The sequence below is a fragment of the Plodia interpunctella genome, chromosome 27 (assembly GCF_027563975.2).
Source record: "Plodia interpunctella isolate USDA-ARS_2022_Savannah chromosome 27, ilPloInte3.2, whole genome shotgun sequence".
Lineage (NCBI taxonomy): Eukaryota > Metazoa > Arthropoda > Insecta > Lepidoptera > Pyralidae > Plodia > Plodia interpunctella.
In genome coordinates, this window is record NC_071320.1 from 4,464,502 (window position 1) to 4,486,266 (window position 21,765).

The 21,765-nt window shown below is 35.8% G+C and overlaps 1 protein-coding gene across 1 annotated transcript in view; it reads left to right on the plus strand.

Moving 5' to 3' along the window:
• LOC128681630 (uncharacterized) overlaps positions 1-21,765 on the plus strand; it is a 67,198-nt gene that overhangs the window by 9,220 nt on the left and 36,213 nt on the right. The gene's annotated exons all lie outside the window — the stretch shown is intronic.

Consider the following 21,765-nt stretch of genomic DNA (forward strand, 5'->3'; position numbering starts at 1 on the left):
GCACGCGATGTATATTGTATGGCAATGTTGATTCTCTGGGCGAGATATACAATACATCCTTTGGTCACCAGTCACGTCTATATTTTTTTGGATATGGCTTCAAATAATTTATGGGCCACAATGTTTCAAACCCAAACGGCTCGAATATGTAAAAACTAGCTGCGCCCCAGGGCCTCGCTCCCGTGGGAATTTCGGGAAAAGTACCCTATGTGTTAATCCAGGTTATTTTCTACCAGTGCACCAAATTTCATAGCAATCCGTCCATTAGATAATGCAACATACTTTCGTATTTTTGTATAATATTAGCTGAGAAGTTGGGATTACCTAAGATAATAATTATAGTTTTCATAAAACGAAATTATAATAACTGATTATACTGACAAATTTATTTACTGTTTAAGCTATCGTGACCTGGGAAAATCCACCCAACTCTTTAACACTTCGCCATTTGTTCCATCCCTTATCAAAGGCCGCGACAGTTCGTCGCGACTATCAGCTAATTATATTATATATATATCACTCTTGCCCGCGTGAATTTATATCTGCGAAAGCGGACGCAGACTTTCAACCCCCATTAAAGTAATTTGGGGATTGAATTTTGGAAAAAAAGTAACCTACATTTGAACGGGGGTCTTTAACTACGTCCATACAAAATGTCATCAAAATTGGTCCAGCGGTTTAGCCGTGAAAGCGGAACAGACAGACAGACAGATAGACAGACAGCTAGATAGACAAACAGACAGACTTTGCCTTTATAATATTAGTATGGAAGTATGGATATTGGATTTAGGTATGTAATTAGATTTTTTTGGATTCAGTTGCGCCATAAACGTCAACATGAATTGTGTGTACTTACATTCTACTCTAAGCTATATTTATTTTATACTAGCTGCGCCCCGGGGCTTCGCTGCCGTGGGAATTCTGGGGTAATAAGTACCCTATGTGTTATTTCAGGTTATATTCTACCCGTGTACTAAATTTCATAACAATCCTTCCAGTAGATCAAAGAATCAAACATACACACATATATCCCCACAAATTTTCGCTTTATATTAGTAAGATTTGTGTGAGGATGTGTGTTTGTCAGTCTTTCACGAAAAATCGACAGGACCGATTGTTATGAAATTTGGGAGAATATTTATAAGTATACCTACCTGAAATAACATATAGGGTCCTTTTTATCCCGAAATTCCCACGGGAGCGAAGCCCCGGAGCGCAGCTAGTAAACTATAATTTCGGCAGATACTAAACTATTTTTTTTTAATGAAATGCACTGATGGTAAGCGGTCACCGCTGCCCAGGAACAACTGTAATTACAGGAACAGCGTTTTTGATATTGGGATTATTTTACCTACATGCTCAGTCGATGGTACTGAACAATTTTTCGTATTCAAAATTCAAAATTCTTTATTTTTCTCCACAATCTATAAATACATTATTAACAAAGTAAACAATATGTTGCGAATTACATTTAAGATTGTGAGTAGACTGGTGCCTAAACTAAGCAGAACTTGTATCTCAGTACACCAGCCTCTCCTGGAAGCAACGTTGTAATCGCGATTTAAAAAAAAATCTGCTGATCCATACATATTCCACAATTTACTTGTATTTAATGTATTGGAAGACTTTTTATACATTGGCAATATTTTGTCTACACGCTCAGTCTATGATTCTGTACAAGTTTTCGTGTGGGAGTAGCTCCGAAATCGCGTAACAAAAAATCTGCTATCTCTATACAAAACAACTAACTTTTGCCCACAACTTCGTATGTGTGTAAAAGTCCGCTTCCCGTGGGAATTTCGGGAAATCCCTTCTTAGTGCTCCCCTACACTTTTCTAGGAAGCTACATGCCATTTTTCAGCTTCTTCAGCGTTGTCTGTCAGTCTGTCACTCAGTAGCAGAAGAGTTTTATACATATTGAAGGTATTTTAATTATTATTGTTTGTTTTTCATTTTTTTCGATTAGGTAAAGCACTAACTTTAGCTTTTTGAGAATATAATTGGGTTAAGCTATTGTATTACCAATTTTTTTTTAATGGAAAATCGAGGCAGACTTATTCTAACGCGATAAAAATATCAATGCTATCCCATTCCACCTCGAAACTCCAAAAAAACATCCGACAAGAAAGTTACTGCTTTCAAAAATTCTGGTCCGTTCGATCCAAAAACAAAACGCAAATTTCATTTGCAAAATCCCGTGTACATACGGCTTTTTTGCAATGAACCGTTCAAAAGTAGTATACCATTTAAAATCGAGATCGTTTGTGCGAAAAAATTAAAATGTCCAACGTTGAAACTAAACGTTTAGAACATACGACGTTCTTATTTCAAAAATGTTTGCGGCAAAAGTAGTATACTATTTTTCCGTTTAAGAAACAAAAAGGTCGTATGTGGCCAGTGTTACGTAGATTTTGTAACGTTTTAACTTTGTGTCGCTTTTTTCTGGGACTTGTTTTGGTGTTGTTATTTCGCACACGTATGTCTTCCTCGTGGTTTGAATTTTTGTTGTCTTTTAAGGTTAGATCGGCTTTGCGTTTAGTTTTTACTTTGAATCTTGAGTAATTCATCTTCATAATATGCTATATCTATTTTAAGGCTAATTTGCTAAACCCAAGCTATTTTTATATGCAAAGTTGTAACTGTAATAAACTTTATATAGCTTACGCCAAACATAAAGAGTTAAAATTCATGAATAATCGATAGACAAATAAGTACTTACCAGGTAAATAAACGCGTTTCACTTTAAATTAACTATTATCTAACTTTTTATCCCGAAATTCCCACGGGAGCGAAGCTTTATGATGCCAGATAAGGGCGTTGCAATTTGAATGTCCTTGATATTAGATATAAAGTTACTAGCGTTTGCCCACGGCTTCGCCTACGTTTATTTTGTGTTCTTATTATTGTCTATATATCTCGAATTCTAAACAACGTATCGCGATGAAAGCTATACCAGATTTTAAGTTAGATCATCCGCGAAAAGCGCATCAAATTCCATCCAAAGCCAAATTCCAAGTGGTTTTTGCGTGATGCGCGAACCATATACAGACAGACAGACAAATATTCCAAAAAAAAATAATATTGTTTTGGCTTCTATGTCGGTCCTATAAAGTACCTTGTTTCTGTAATATCTTCTACGCACAGACATAGTTTACTTACAGTTTAATTATATGTATAGATATATAGATTGAGTGTTTTTATTCCAATGCGCTTGCGCACACCAGTAACGCCTCATAATAGGCGTGATCATCTTTATCAAAAATTTATAAGTCCAGGCCTTTCATAACATTGACTTAGCAAAATTATAAACAAGTTGCGTAGCGATTATTATCATTATTATCGTCAATACATCAATCAATACATCAATCAATACATATAATAAAATTGAAGAAAGGCCAAATTTGTACATTGGATATATTTTTTTAATTCTTCATGGAATATACTCAGTTACTGATATAGATGACGAAAATATAGTTTTGGAAATTTTTGTCTCTCTGTCTGTCTGTCTGTCTGTCTGAACGTGCATCACTCGAAATCTACTGGACCGATTTGCTTGAAATTTGGTATGTAGGTACCTTGTATACCGGGTTAACATCTTAGATACATTTCATCCCGGTAAGTGGTCAGGTTCGCGTAGGATAATTGAAAAACTAATTATGAATCAAAAATTCCTCGGAATCCGCTGGGCGGGAAGCTGAAATTTGGCATGTAGGTGAGTGTAGGTGAACACTAAGAGATGATTTTTGGAAATTCTACTCCGAAGGGGGTGAAAGGGGTGAAATCTGTAAATATGAAAGTTCTACGCCGTTGAAGTTGGTGACTTGAAAATTTTGATTTTGGTTGTTTACAACAAAGTAATGAATACGTGTTTCAGATTTTTCTGAAAATTAACCCTCAACCCCTTCATAAGGGGGGTGAAATATTGTATGGGACTTAATACAATTTTCAAGATAAAAAGCTGAAAATTGGCACACTTACTTTTTGTAGTAAATAACAGTAATAGTAAAAATACAAAAAATGTTTTATTTACGTTTGTGGTTAATAAAAAACCGGGACGTAAAACGTCATGGAAAATGGGACGGCACGCGTTTCAGAAAGCGGTAGTGGAAGTAGGACCGGGAAATGGGAAGGAGACACGTAGTGGGGAACAGGACGGGACACATTGCAAAAGACATGATGGCACAATATGTAGGAAACGGTACGGGATATCTGCTTTACATTACATAGCAGGAAGCGGGATTGGACAAGTTTGCGGGACGAGACACGCAGCGGGAAACAGAAAATTGAACTACAGATGAGAAAAAAATGCAAATTGTTTACCAGTCTTACAGAGTACGCGATAAAAAATTACTGAGATTTTGCTATGAAATTCACGCGGGCGAAGCCGCGTGCAAAAGCTAGTGGAAAATAAGTACTACGCGAAGCGGTGGTGGTGTAATGGTTAAGACACCCGCCTGTGGATCGAAAGGTCTCAGGTTCGAATCCTACTTATCCCATATGAGTTTGTACACCAATCTGTCTCATATATATTAGTTTTCATCGACCACCACTTGCTTCCAATGAAAGAAAACATCGTGAGGAAACCTGCACACTGGTCACAGATTACATTTTAGTACCTCAAGATTCAACTAGATGGCAGCACTCATATATGCGAACTTTGCGAACCTTTTTGAACCCAATACACTGTTGGACAGTTTATTTCACTAGTGTATATGCGACTACCTGCCAACTAGATTTCGGTAAGTAGTCGAAAAAGTCATGTCAGATGCCTTTAGGCTACTTGAATAAAATGTGACACCGGTGTTAGCAATAACACACTCGATATGATGATAAATACTACATACTAGCCTGCGCCCCGGGGCTTCGCTCTCGTGGGAATTTCGGGATAAAAGGTACTCTATGTGCTATTCCAGGTTATACTCTACCCGTGTACCAAATTTCATAACAATCGGTCTAGTAGATTTTGTGGGAAAGAGTAACAAACATACATACATCCTCACAATTAGTATTCGCGTCGGCATCTGTCTGAGTTCGGCGATAGTGAGTAGCAGTCGGGAGTGACCATTTTGTCGTGTGTTTATATTTTAGTACCTCAAGATTCAACTAGATGGCAGCACTCATATATGCGAACTTTGCGAACCTTTTTGAACAAAACAAAAGCAAAATCTTTATTTTTCCAGATAAATATTTTCATTAAACGTGTGGTCCCACCCTGATTTCGTACGAGGCGTGTAAGGGATACATATCCTTGACAGTTGATAATATATAATACTTGGACGATAGAGTTCCCAAAGAGGTCGAATGGCCGAATAATTGTAAAATAACATCAGTATATAGAATTTTAAGGTTTATTTTTTACTTTTAGCCGGGGTTTCGCGGCGTCACAGCCCGAAGTCAAAAAATAAAAAACAGACATTTCTAGCTTTATAGTTTTGCTATTCGACAATAGATGGCACTAGTAATGTATTTTTTTATGTCCTCCGTATTTCAAACTACATGTATATAAATTTTCAAGAAGATTAAGAAGATAAAGCGTGAAGAGACAAAGCAAACAAACAAACTTACATTTATAATAGGGTTTATTTATTATAGCAATAAGGTTTCCGGGCAAGTTTCCGGGTAAGGGCATGAATTAAAACCTTTATTTAATTTACTTTTATATTTATAAGCATAAAATTTGTCACATTTTGACGGAATTTTCGCAGTTATAATTTTTGAAGTGAAAATTTCTTTAGCGTCGTTGTGCACTTTTTATTAACACATAGGTTACTTCTTATCGTGAAATTCACACGTGAGCGAAACCTCAGGGCGCAGCTAGTTATGTTTTACACATTAGATACAATACAATAGACAAGATTATACAATGTTACCCTATTTGTGAAGACGAAGTTGTAGCTATAGATACTTTGTAAGCCGTGGAAACGAACGGAAAATCTTTAGGGTACGCGTCCCTATTATCGGATCTGTATAAATGCTTGTCAAACAAATTAAGCCTTAACTTTGAAATTGGATAAATTATATTCGTACATTCAAAATCTTGAAATTAATACAATCTATGGACATTTAATTTTAGGATCTCGCCCGATCAGAGATTCAGCAATACTGCTAGCCTTCTGGGAACGTTACCTCAAGGCAACGAACTGCCGTGACTGACATTTTTGTAATTATTTAATTTCTAAGCTTTTAATATATGTTTAATTTAGTTAATTTGTAATTTTATTCATTTTGAAATTGATTTTGTTTACTTATCAAGTAGTTTTCATCGTAAGTTGATTCAATCAAGCAAGTTTTTAGTACAAACAGTAGCTTCAATGTTTTTTGTTAAAATTGTATTGAAAGCTAAACAGTGAATACATAAACAATACTAAATTAATAAACAGATAGACTATCTAAATCTTGGACCTTTTAAAAATAAACTGTTTGATTTGCTTGTAGACAAATGTTTCTATAATATTCAGGAATTTTTAAACAGTAAATTTTAAATAAGTATGACAACTAATGTTTTAAATGTGCTACTTATATTTGACTAACTAATGACTAAATTAAATTGTGTTTATTTTGAAATTAAATTATGAAATGAATTATAGTTGACATAATGTAATCTTGGAAATTAACAATTTTAGAGTTTAATTGATATGTATGTACCTACATTTGCATGCCATTGTTTGGCAAAATATGTGATACTATTTAATTTTAACATCTTTCTGTGCCATATTTTGTGCGAAATAATGATAAATAAATAAATAAATAAAATACCAATACGTCACCATAAGAACATGAACTTTCAAATGTAGTAGCAATCTACTTATGTAACTGGTGGCAAATTTTATTCAAGTAGTGTCTACTCTCTTCTTCATAGTCGTATTTTCTCATGGCTGAAGGTCGTGATCATTACGTGGAATTAAACACACACAACAAATTTTTCAGCACTATTAATGGAGTGGTTTGCCATTGCCTTCCTCAATCAAACAGTATGCAGGTTTCCTCACGATGTTTTCCTTCACCGGAAGCAAGTGGTGGTTATTGAAAACTATTGTACATGAGTCAGATTGCTAAACAACTCATGTGTCACGAGTAGGATTCGAATCTGTGGTCTTTCCACCACCGCTTCTGTATGTGTCTACTAGTCTAGTACCTAGCTGGCTAACTACTGGAGCGTTTACCCTACCATAATGAGATTCCAATGTGAACATCTGTCCGCGACTGGATTAAGAATATTAAGACGATCCGCGACGCAAGATGAATTACAATGGATTAATTTGATAAACAAATCTTAAGGGATTTGTACGAGTTGGGTCAGAAATTACAAATGCTACCATAAAATGTGTGTTTTCTATTAATTTCTTGTTTTGGAGTTTTTTCAGACTTCCATACAAAAATAAATAAAACGGAACCTTTGTTGTATAACTATGCGTCTGTCCGTCCGTCTGTCATAGCCAATTTACTTCGAATGTACAGGAATATATCGGGTGAAATTTGTTTAAATATTTATTTAAAAAAATTTTTTTTTGTCTCTTGACGACCTCGGTGGCGCAATGCCTTTGAACCGAGAGGTCCCGGGTTCGATCCCCGGTCTGGTCATGATGGAAAAAGATCTTTTTCTCATTGGCCCGGGTCTTGGATGTTTATCTATACATGTGTGTGTATGTTATAAAATATAGTATCGTTGAGTTAGTATTCCATAACACAAGTCTCGAACTTACTTTGGGGAACTTACTTTTAACTTAATCTGTGTGATATTTGTCCTTATATATTTATTTATATTTTCTTGGAGTTAAGTTGATGATTTTTTTGTGGAAAAAAATGGCTCAATTCTATTGATTTTTCGACACGTTTCATTCAATAAAAATAATAAATACACGTAAAGAAAATTGTATATAGTGCAACGGGAAACACAGTAACTTCAATAGTTTACGTAAATCTTTGAAAACCGATATCAAAACAAACTTATTAGAAACGAATAGCATATAATATACTGTAGATTTTATCCGACATTCGCTAGAAAACGTTAACAAATTGATGATTATATATATATATAAACATACACGTATAAGAAAGGTGAAAACATTTCAAAGAATGATTCGATCAAGAAGTGAAAATAAAAAAATTAAACATTTCGTTGTATCGTATTGATATTCGCGTCACAATTTCGCGATAAATGGAAACTGAACGTAGCATTCCGACGCAGCCGGGGGACAGGGTTGTGCATTACTGCAATACGATAGAGATACGGGCCGAAGGCTTTTTTTTTTTTTACTTCCTTCCTTACATAAGAAATATTTTATTTTTTATTATGACGCTTGAAGATGTGTTTTTATTTATAATCTCAGATATATATATTTTTATGAAATACATTAATTAGCATTGGTGGACAATAACTATAAGTTGTTAATTTAATTATGACAGCTATTGACGCACATTAAAATTTTAAGGTTATGATGAAATGAGGTTATATTACACGTGTATTCTGTTTAGAACGCATAAAAAGTTAATATTTTATAATATTCACATAATGATACTATTACATATACTTTTCAAAATATTGAATCGAAAAATGTTTAAACATTAACAACTTTTTAACAAACTTACCTGGGTACGTTTCATACTCCGTCAACAAAACACACATTGAAAAAGAACTAATCACCTAGCGGAATATTGTTGAAACTTTTTGACAGATAATATAATAATATTCAGTTTAATATTTACGAATTCTTTAAGAGTGTTGCTAGTTTTTTAAACTCAAAGTTGAAATGGCCATTCACTATATAGGGGCCTACAACAATACGGTCTCCCCTATTATAATTAATAAATAAATAATTAATTACTGTTTATACGGATCGTCAATAATAACAATAATATTCTTTAACTGGTAATATATATAACCTAATTGTAGTATGCCTAGACTGAGAAGTCTTCTAACTTTTTGGTCGTGGTTGTTGATCAACAGCAATAATGACAAAAAGGGAACGTAGACTTTATATAACAGTATATAAATCTGTATATTGGGTTTTTTGTTCATATTTTGTTTTTCTTAGAGGTAATAATGATAATGTCTTATTCTTACTTTGTTTTTATATGTGAGGAGCTTTAAATGGCCGATTGTTTCTTAAATTTAGTACCTATTTTGTATGTATGGCTGTTTGTCTTCCTAATAAATAAAAACAAAATCTTCTGCCGCGTCTGTCGGCAATAAGCTCTAAAACTATTGCAAGGATGTTCGTACGGTTTTCACCAATAGATAGTGTGCTTCCTGAGGAAGATTTAGGCTTTTAATTCACTATGTTATTACACAAGCGAAGCGGGTATGGACCGCCAGTAAATTAATGTTTTAATCTTGTCTAATTCGTGAATTCAATACACGGAAATATGAACAGATATTATTGAAAAGACAAACGAAAGAAGTTTTATTTGTCAGTCAAATTAAATAATTTTTACGTGACAATGTGCCTGCGACGGTCTAATTTCTGTGTAAATAAAAATTAAATTTATTCTTGGCAACCTCCGGCACACAGTCGTCCTGAAAGCTCGACGCAATTAGAGCATGACTGCGCTTCTCACAGCGATCGCTGGGGACCACTGTTATACTTATATATTGTTTATTAATATCTACAATACAACACAATATATATTATTGGACATAGTGCTTGACTAGCGACCCGTCTAGGCTTTGCTCGGGTAATATAATCTCATACATACTACTAATCCTGCTAATATTATAAATGCGAAAGTTTGTAACGATGTGTCTATGTATGTATGTTTGTTTGTTTGTTACTCTTTCACGCAAAATCTACTGGACCGATTGTTATGAATTTTGGTACACGAGTAGACTATAAACTGAAATAACATATAGGGTACTTTTTATGCCGAAATTCCCACGGGACGGAAGGCTCGGGGCGTGGCTAATACTCATTTTAAATGCGAAAGTTACTGGACGGATTGTTATAAAATTTGTTCCACGGTTAGAATAAACCCTGGAATTACACATAGGGTATCTTTTATCATGAAATTCCCACGGGAGCGAAGCCCCGGGGCGAAGATAGTATAATAAAACCTTAAGTCGACTATGTCTATATGTATACAGAAGATATTCAAGAAATAATTATGGGGATTCTTTATGAGACGAATAGAAGACATTTTTTGTCAGTCTCTCTGTCTGTCCTTATGTTTGCGTAGACTATGGGTCCCTTAATCGCCTTGTACATCATACACGTATATGGAGTGTTTAGATTCTAAATAAAAGCTTGTATAGGTACGTAGGATATTACGGAGAATTCAATTTTTTCCCTAAAACCTTACTTCCTTGTTGAATGTGCGTAATGCTCAAGTCACCTGGCCATAACACGAATGGTTAACATAAAAACCGTGTTTTACTATACACAGGCTATCCCTTGATCCGCTTTTGGTAATTTCATATCATCCCGTTTTGTATTTCTCTCTCAATGTGGATATTAGAAGGTCTGTATGTAGTGCTGTATATGTGTACTGGTTCGGAAGAATAAAATGTATTTTTTTAGACACAATTTTTAATTTTCAGACAAATGGAACGCCTTTAAGATGGACGCATGAAACAGGCTATAAAAATACTGCTATTAACTAGCTTATATTTGCGTCTTCGTCACCGTGAATTTTAACGGGAAATGTACTTTTTTCCCGGAATGAAAAGTAGGCTATACCTTTCTCTAGTAGTTTGTAGCTTTGATAAATAACATTTAATTAAGAATATGACGTGAAAAGTGCCTGTGAAGGCCTAATTTCTTAATGAATAATTAGATTTTGATTTTGATTCTCGAACTTTAAACTAAAGCACAGATTATTTAATACCTCCAGTATTCAGTAGAAAATTCACACTTCATATTGACATGACAATACATTATTATTTAACTACGATCGGCTCCTAATGAGCGAACTCCTCAACAGTTTACTGCACGGAGAAAATCGTCTCTGACGGCAAAAAAAAGCTTCTGGCAAAAATTACATAATATGTTAAATTAAATATAAATAAATAAATAAATATATTAGGACAAATCACACAGATTAAGCTGGCCCCAATGTAAGTTCGAGACTTGTGTTATGGGATACTAGCTCAACGATACTATATTTTATAACAAATACATATATAGATAAACATCCAAGACCCGGGCCAATCAGAAAAAGATCATTTTCCATTATGACCCGACCGGGGATCGAACCCGGGACCTCTCGGTTCAGAGGCAAGCACTTTACCACTGCGCCATCGAGGTTGTCAATTTTAAATAATTTTAAATAATTTTTCTTTTCTTACATTAACCAATGCATGCGTCCTCAGTTTCCCATGACACCGTAAAAGAGTCACAACCGTAAAAACTGCCATCCCACCTCTGAACCTATCGATACCTCCAATATGTTTGGTACAATCCATAAGAGCGCGGCCCGATTGTAGCCAGTCTCACAATTAGCACGTAGTTTACGCCTGTCTAGTTTTCTAAACAGACTATTGCGTCCTGTCACTCCGTTGTTTTCTATAAGTTTTTACACTGATGTACGTTGTCGTACGTCGAATCAGCATACAATTCTGTGTCTACTGAGACTTTGTGACGCAACGTCAACCACACCGCAATGTGATTGGTTAGCTGCGTCTCACTTCGAATCAATTCGATAGTGACAAGTGACATGCAAGCCCGCACATCGCCCTTTGGTGTTAAACTACGGAGCGACACTCCACTTTATAGGTGACTGGATGTTGCCCGGGGCTTCGCTCCCGTGGGAATTTTGAGATAAAATATAGCCTATAGCAATCTTGGATAATGTACCTTTCAAATGGTGAAAGAATTTTTGAAATCGGTTCTAAAGAAAAACTGATAATTAATTAAGTTTAGTTTATTAGTGATAATAGAACCAGCACATTACAGACAGAGCAGCGCGGGAAGAGAGACGCAGAAGGCGGGAAAAAAATACACGACTTGACGTTTATCTATTGTCAGAATAGGGTGCGTTCTATATTTCAACATCCTCCCATAGACGCACGGAGACCCATCTTCAGACTGCAGTGTTGTAGCTTAGGCTGTGGTGTACCCTTTGTCAACACATCAGCTACCATGTCACCAGTGCTCACATACTGAATGACGATCCTCCCAGACTGCACCTTGTCTCTAACGAAGTGATGACGGATGTCAATATGTTTACTGCGGTGCCTGAAACTAATAGATTCTGTGAGTTTGATTGCACTTTGATTGTCACAGAAAAGCTTGACAGGTAGAGAAGCCAGCTGTGGCCAAAACTCTTCTTGCATTTGCTTAAGCCACATTGCCTCTTGAGTACAACTTGAGAGAGACATATACTCTGCTTCCGTTGTGGATAGTGCAACTGTTTGCTGTCGGCGTGAGTTCCACGAAATTGCACCACCCTGATGAATAAATACATAGCCAGTACATGATCTTCGGTCACTCTCGTTACTGCCCCAATCTGCATCACAATAACCTTTTAAAGTTTCTTCTTTACTGTCCCTCATATAATTCAATGTAAAATTTATTGTTACTTTTAAATATCTTAAAACTCTCTTGAGAGCATTCCAATGCTGCATCTGTGGCTTCGAATTAAATCTACTGAGAACATTAACAACATAACATATATCGGGTCTTGTACCCTGAGATAAATATAATAAACATCCAACCAACTCCTGATATGGATATACATTGCTTATAGATTCTTCTGTATCATTCTTACTAAACTGTGTTTTCGGATCTATTGGTGTACTGACACCATTACAATCTGACATTCCAAATTTATCCAACACTTCTTGAATATATTTCTTCTGGTTGATATTTAAAATTCCATTTTGTCTATCTCTTGATACATGCCAACCCAAACAATATTTCAATTCCTTCATTTCAAATTTTGACTTCAAATTATCTTTTATAAATTTCTTAGTATCTTTTGAACTTGTTAATAATATCAAATCGTCTACATAAACGGCTAAAAATGTTATATCAGCTTCACTCTTTATTCTAAAGTAAATACATGGATCAACAAGTGACTGTGATAGACCAATCTCTTTGAGTGCAGTGTCCAACTTCTTATTCCACTGCCTACTCGCTTGTTTTAAACCGTAAAGTGATTTCTTTAATAAACATACTTGGGATTTATTTTCTTCAAAACCTGGAGGTTGTAACATATAAATTTCTTCCTCTATATCACCCTGCAGGAACGCTGACACAGCATCCATCTGGTCTATATCCAGATTATACTTAACTCCAAGTGAAAGTAAGTATCTCAAAGATGAATATCTGATAACTGGCGAATATACCTCATTATAATCAAAACCTTTCCTTTGTGCACATCCTTTGATAACAAGCCTTGCCTTATAATTTACTATTTCACCTTTTTCATTCCTTTTCCTTTTAAAAACCCACTTACAAGATATAGGTTTTTTTTGAGGTGGCAAATCACATAAAACCCAAGTATTATTTTTCTTAAGTGACATAAATTCTAAATCCATAGCTTTCTGCCATTGCTGAGATTCCAGTCCAGACAAAGCCTCTTCAAGCGTCAATGGGTCCTGAACCATCGCCATACACGCATATTCCATCCCTTCTGTATCTTCCTTAACTTGACCTGACTTTTGTCCTCGAGGTCTAAGATTTATATAACAATCGGGCGAATCGGTGAGTGTATAGTCAGAACTAGGTACATAGGTATCATCCAGATCCTCAGTTGTATCCCTTGTGGAGTTGAAGCTCTCATCTGAAGTCTCTTGTTGCTCTGTAACAGCAGGACTGGAAACATCTTGATTATTACTGCTAGGTAGGTCTAATGGTATCTGTAAAGTGATAGGAGGCATTTTGATATTGGGTAATAAAACATTTTCATTATCAGGGCAATCTTCTAAAAATATCACATTTCTGCTCTTAGTAACCTTCTTTGTATGTGGGTCCAATAATCTATACCCTTTGGTGTTTTCACAATATCCAAGAAAAATCATTTCAGTTGATTTAGGATCCCACTTCAATCTCTTCTCTTTCGGCACATGTACCAAGGCTTTACAGCCAAAAATTCTTACATGAGAAATGTTTGGTTTGTTACCTGTCAATTTCTCCAGTGGTGTCATGTAGTTAAGAGCTCTAGTTGGAGATCGGTTAATAATGTGAGCAGCTGACTCTACTGCTTCTGCCCAATACCTCTTTGATAGTCCAGCGTCCAACAGCATACACCTGGCTTTTTCTACAAGGGTGCGGTTCATTCGCTCCGCTAACCCATTCTGCTCCGGAGTGTATGGAGCTGTTGTTTGATGCCTGATACCATGACCTGGCTCCACCCATAGATATAGTCTCCATGGGGCCACAGAGATCTGAATGAATCAATTCTAATGGAGCACAAGCCCTCATACCAGTATTATTAAATGGAAATCTTGTTTGTTTCCCTTTCAAACATGTAACACAATTGTTTCCTACATCTTCAGATTTATTAATTAATTTTACACCTTCAGTGCATAGTGGTAACTTCTTTACATCATTATAATTAAGATGGGCCATTCTCCTATGCCATGTGCTCATGCTATAACTATCTGAAGTTGAAACAAATGCATTGGCCTTAAATGTGTTCAATTTGTACATGTTATTAGTCAGTCTCGCCGTTGCTACTAATTGCTTTTTATCATTAAATATTTCACAGCCAGTTTTATTAAATGTAACTTGACAGCCATTTTTTGACAACTGACTAACTGATAACAAGTTAGCACTTAAATGTGGAACATATAAAATATCTTCCTCTATATCACCCTGCAGGAACGCTGACACAGCATCCATCTGGTCTATATCCAGATTATACTTAACTCCAAGTGAAAGTAAGTATCTCAAAGATGAATATCTGATAACTGGGCCCATAACCTAAAGAAAAACTGATAATTAATTAAGTTTAGTTTATTAGTGATAATAGAACCAGCACATTACAGACAGAGCAGCGCGGGAAGAGAGACGCAGAAGGCGGGAAAAAAATACACGACTTGACGTTTATCTATTGTCAGAATAGGGTGCGTTCTATATTTCAACAGGTTCGGTAGTTTCAGAAATTACCCTCCTCAAACATACAAACTCACAAACTGTATAATTCAAATTCAAATTCAAATTCAATCGATTGCTGAGAAAAGCACTGTTATATTGCTTAATAGATACTGGAGAATTTCCACCCCCACCATCTTGACGGTTGTCGCTCAACTGCAGTCCGTTTTTCACGTAATTTCCTCCTGCGCTGTACTAAACTATGGAATAAACTTCCTTCAGCGGTGTTCCCAAATAGTTTCGACATTGGGGCTTTCACGAAGAGTATCTGTCACTTTCTCAAGAAGTTGGCCGTATCTGGTTACCGGTGACCACGGCCTGTGGTGTTTGCTTACCATCACACAATCTGTATACTCCTTTCGCCACTATCTTAACTAATATTATAGATGCGGAAGTAAGTTTTGTTGATACCTATTCACGCCCTATCTGCACAACCAATCTTCTTGAAATTTTGCATACATGTAGTTTGAAGTATGGAGAAGGACACATGTACAGGGTACTTTTCATCTCGGAAAGTTAACGCGAGCGAAGCGCGCCAGAAAAGCTAGTACTATATTAAAAAAAATCAAATTCAAATCTTTATTTGCATCCATAATGTATATATATTATATCCATCCTTAATAAGGTCTTACAAATATATCTGTGGCGACATCTACCACGCCACATGCACAACGCCGCAGATGTAAAAAGCCGACCAAACAACAAGCCACACAAGTGATCCACGACTCTACGGACAGATGGCGCTACGGTCGACTCACGACAGAAGCTAACAAGCCTAGACCGCGCAGACAGTGCGTTTACGATTGGAAGCATATATACAACCTCCGACACGACACCGTCGGAGCCGTGCGGTGCTCAGGCGCAACACCTAGAGCCTGGCGGGAAGATCTTCCCTTTGTGGCGGTCGAGCATAATCACCTAGCTCCCGCTACATATATCTGTGAAAAATTACGAGTGTTAATAAAATGGACGATTGTCCTCTTTTCGCTGCCACTCATGCCTTGCTACACCGCATCCCATCCACGACAGTATCCGTACTATGTAAACCTCAATGTTTACGACTTAGTCTTATTTCGTCTTGGATAATATCCTGGTATCTTTATTAGGATGTTTACGTTAGCTATTAGCAAGCCGACCCGGCTTCGCACCACGAAATCTATAAACTTTCTGGAATAAATTGTCTAAAATAATAGTGAAAATTGCATCAAAATCCGAGCGTCGGTCGTGGTCCACCTTGCTAAGTTCGCCTGGCATGGGGCATTTTTTCTTAATCGTGTGTTTTAGAACCAGACAGACATTGTGGAAATCCCAATTATCTCCAAACCAAAAATCACTTAAAACCAACAGAGCTGTTTTGACATGAAAGACGGACAAACAAACTCACTTTTACATTTATATTACTAGTTGTTCGCCGCGATATTAGACCACGCGAACACAATAATTTGTATTGAACACAAAAAAAGTATTTTTGACCTTAATTTAAGTTGATTTGTAGACATTCGCTCGTTCGATCAATTACTTTTTATAAATAAATATATTAGGACAAATCACACAGAATGAGCTAGCCTCAAAGTAAGTTCGAGACTTGTGTTATGGGATACTAACTCAACGATACTATATTTTATAACATATACATATATAGATAAACATCCAAGACCCGGGCCAATCAGAAATAGATCATTTTCCATCATGACCCGACCAGGGATCGAGCCCGGGACCTCTCGGCTCAGAGGCAAGCACTTTACCACTGCGCCACCGAGGTCGTCAAGTTTATTATACCTAAATATGTCCGCGTGAATTTTCTACTGATAGGTACAGTTTATTTTTACCCTATTTTCTCTCGGAGACGACCTTGAGAAAAGGAGATATGAATATAAATTGTGGTCTTATTCTAAGGCGGAACCACATACAACCTGAAAATAAATGTCACCACAATAGCGTGAGCCATATTTTAAACAATTTAGCCCTTTCCTGATCCCTTTAGGCTCAAGAATAGACAGGGTCGGGTGACGTACACTAGTGAAGTTTATTCTGCCCTTGGGGGTAAGTCCGCCCTCCTATAAATACAGGTAGCTTCACTTCGAAGTGGTCAAGCGTGAGCGTTTCTTGTGAGAAGTGGTTTTCGATGCTGGAAACGGAATAATTGATACTTATTTCACCGCATACATAGACCTCGCGAACACAATAAATTTTTGATGAGTTTCAACAAAATTGTGAATATTTCAAAAACGATTTAACCAAATGTTGATGCTCCACGAACTTAATAATTCTATTGACATATCCTATATACCTTTTAAATTTCATCAAAATCGGACTAACGGTTCGAAAGTTATCGCGTTACAAACAAGCAAACATACATACATACAAAAAATGTATTTTTGCCCCAAGTCGCTCGCTTCGCTCCCTTGGTCAATTAATTGAAGTTTGAAATATATTATTATTAAAAGTGATTTTATAAAGTTTACTATTTAAAAAAATAAATTCAAATCATTTATTCAGAAATTAGACCTTCACAGGCACTTTTTCTCGTCAATTTTTATATTTATAGTTATTTCTCACAAGCTACAAACTTTAAGTTAAGTAATTATTATGCGTTATTAAGTTACATAACTAATCCATACTAATATTTTAAATGCTAATAACTTGTGTGTTTGTTCCGCTTTCAAGGCTAAACCGCTGGATCGATATTGATGAAATTTTATATGCATGTCGTTAAAGACCCCCGCTTAAATATAGGCCACTTTTATTTTCAAGAATCGACCCCCAAATGATTATAATATATATAAATATTGTATGAAAATCATCATCATAAAATATAAACGCTCGTGAAGCCACGGGCAAAATCCAGTGTAAATAATTTGTATAGATAATTCTTTTATGTTCGCAAAAAATTGATCTATATTGCAATTTTCCTTCAAATGTGAACACATGAAAAAGAACATTTTTGAAGTTTTGTTTACACTCGACACAAAAACCTACCTCTGTATTTGTATAATGTAATTTAAAAACAAAAAAAAAATGCAATATTTTCGAATAATTTGGAGCAAAAAAATAAAAAACAAGCCGTCCCGCGCTGAACCCTCACATTTGACCTGACATTCGTAATTTACTACCATCTGTCAGTCACATATTAGCTGCTAGGGTTGTCACCATGAGAGAAAATCACACTGTTATCTATTATATATTTATTCATTGTTCTATAACAACACTTGTCTGTATGTTTATATATTTCTTCTATATCTTTTTATTTTAATATTTTATTTTTTTGTCTAATTATTTAATACTGTTAAGTTTACTGCACCCTCTTAGTTTACTTGTGTCTCTTTCCATCCAAAGGTTGGCCGGAAGAAATTGCATTAGCGATAAGTCCGCCTTTGCACTCATTATGTTTGAATATCTTGTTGTAACTGTACTCCTTTGTGAATGGTGCAATAAAGAGTTTATCTATCTATCTATCTATCTGTTTTTGCCGCCATTTCCTATTCGGAAAGTTTTACTTGCAGAGAATGACTTATATTAAAGCTACGAAGTGGACTTAAGTCCACCTATTGCCAACTATTAAGTACGGCCATAAATTTAAAAAATTGTGTTGTTTTAAAATTAAATCTTATTCTGTCCGGCTGTCTGTGTGTAGAATTTCTTAGGATATTTTTTTTTTTATAAAACAAAAATGTTACCATTACAGGTTAGGCGTTGTAATGGTAGCAATAGAAAACTAGGTATAGAAAGTAATTAATAATTTTTAAAACTTTCCCCTTTCTTTGCTTTTCAGAGCTGTCTGGAATTGAAATATGTTGAAATAAATGGTCTTTTTAGTTTTGTTTTTTGTTTTTGCTGATAAAGAATCTTATTTTAGCTGGACATATTTACAACATTTATATATTATTAGAAAGAAAAAAAATACATTGTAAGAAACAATAATGGTAAGCCGATCTGGCATGATAGGGACCAACACTGTTCAAATGAGTTTCTTTCGGCATTTCTTCTCAGCAGTGGGCGTTCCGAAATGCCAGTAGTTTGTAGCTTGTGAGAAATAACTATAAATATAAAGATTGACGAGAAAAAGTGCCTGTGAAGGTCTAAATTCTGAATAATTCTGAATTTGAACATAGCGTTTTGCAATAAAACTATTATTACAAAACACTATTGTTCAGCTTATTTTTGCACGTGGCTGGTAGCTAAGAACTTTTCTATTTTATTAGTAATACACGTGCGTTTAACCTCATATAGTCTGATGGGAAGAGACGAGGTTTAAGATGTGTTAGAGAGGGTCCAACTTCCCTAAAGACCTATATTTGTTAATTGACGTCCTTGGAGAAAAGGCTGCGGTGAAGTTTGTTGCGCCGCTTCTTCTTCACTTGCGCTTTGGAAGCCGGCAGTAGACTTAGTTTAAGTAATTTTTGACGTCAATAAGTGATGTATATCGTCCTAAATTGAATAAAGAATTTTGAATTTGAATTTGAATTTGAAAGAAGAATGTGTAGTACATCAAATTTCTAGCATAATTGACCGAGCGATCGAAGCGAGCGAGGTCTACAAGTCAGATTGGGATAAAAATACATTTTTTGTATGTATGTATGTATGTTTGTTTGTTTGTAACGCGATAACTTTATTACCGTTGGTCTGATTTTGATGAAATTTAAAATGTATGTCGTAGGCCAATAGAATTTTTAAGATCATGGGGCATCACAATCGTTTTTGAAATATTCACAATTTTGTAAAAAACTCGTCAAAAATTCATTATGTACGTTAGGTCTAAGTTCGCGGCGAACAATTAGTATATAAATAAATAAATATTACGCTTCATCTACTTATTTTTTTCAATTGTTTGATATTAAACGTTGTAAATCATTCCTTAAAACAGAAATGTGATCACTTTATTTAAATAGGAACTTAGTAGGATTGAATTTCTGATTTTGCAAATCGTGCCAGCCCTATGCACAGGTTATACTATTTCTTTATTTATCAACCGAAGTTTACATCCAGAGACTCCGCATTGGAGGGGTGCGGGTTCAGGGCGGGGGAGGTGAGGGGCACCTCAAAAATACCGCACTGACGCTATTGTAAACAGCCTTAAATCATAGTAAACTGTATTAGTTTTGTTGCCTGTTCTAGACTAATTGGTATTACAAGCTTTTATTAAACTTAAGTATGTATGTATGTTCGGTTGCCTATCAGCGGTTAAAGCGTTATATTGATTTTGTGGTTTGGCATTTCGATATTAATTTCATACAGTGATAAATTATCTAATACAAGTGCAGGTTTCCTCACGATGTTTCCCTTCATCGGAAGCAAGTGGTGGTCTATGAAAACTACTATACATGAGGCAGATTGGTATACAAACTCGTGTGGCACGAGTAGGATTCGATCCTGAGACCTTTCGATCACATGCGGACAGTCTTAACCACTGGCCCGTCACCTATTCACAAGGTAAGGTAGGTAAAATATTCTATCCCTCATACGCGCTAAGCCGTAATTTCGTGAGAAAATATATGAAATACAGTAATGTGGAAATATCAATAACAATTTATTTTAATATGTTTACAGCGTCGGTGAAATATTAGCTATAAAAAACTAAGTATCACTCAAGCTTATTGCGTTGTATGTAACGCTGGAATTACGCGGGGCGTTCAAACGCGGGCGTTTTTACGGTTTTTACAATATAAGAGGTGTTATCAGTTAAGCTGGCATCTTGTTTAATTTTGTATATTACACTCATGCAAGCTTATTCAGCCAGTTAGCTAATCAAACGTTTAAAAAAAAAGTGTTTATTCTATTTAAAAAAAAAAGTTAAGAGTGAATTTTTTGGCAATAGCTAGTGTCTGACACAGCCGAATATAGCCAATGTCACTCTCCAGCTGGAGAGCCAAATCCAATGCTCTGTATTGACGTGAAAGGATAATGAAGCATTTTTTTATGATCACTCTATTATATATACACACTCTAAACATTATTAAAAATACAGATCACCTTATGCGTGCTGCAGAAATCAAATCAAATATACCACAACTCATTCCAGTTAACATTCTCATGCTTATACGAATTTTCGCATTTATAATAATTAAGTAGGATTATTTACAATATCCTTGCATTGCCATAATAGTTGCTGTGGTCCAGTGATCTGGGTCTGCCACTAGACGTCGGCAGATAGTTGTAAAAGTCGTGTCTGATACGTTTAGGCGACTTGAATAAAATCTTACAACAGTGTTAGCAGTAACACACCCGAGAAGAAAGAAATAAAAGTGAACCATCGCAGGCTTTCCAGCGACTTATTTTTTGCAGCGTTTGACAACGATTATAAAAACGCTCCATGTAAAGAGGGCTTAGGAACAGCAGTAAAATTGTATGTGATACCTTTACCGCAAAATAATTGCGGGGTAAGCATTTAGTGCACCCCAGGGCCTGGGAGTTATGTCGGCGGATACACGATCATGCAGGAATGGTCAACAGATATTTCTGGATATCTTCGGCGCAGATAGAATAAAATAAATAAACAAATATATTAGGACAAATCACACAGATTGAGCTGGCCCCAAAGTAAGTTCGAGACTTGTGTTATGGGATACTAACTCAACGATACTATATTTTATAACAAATACATATATAGATAAACATCCAAGACCCGGGCCAATCAGAAAAAGATCATTTTCGATCATGACCCGACCGGGGACCGAACCCGGGAGCTCTCGGTTTAGAGGCAAGCACTTTACCACTGCGCCACCGAGGTCGTCAA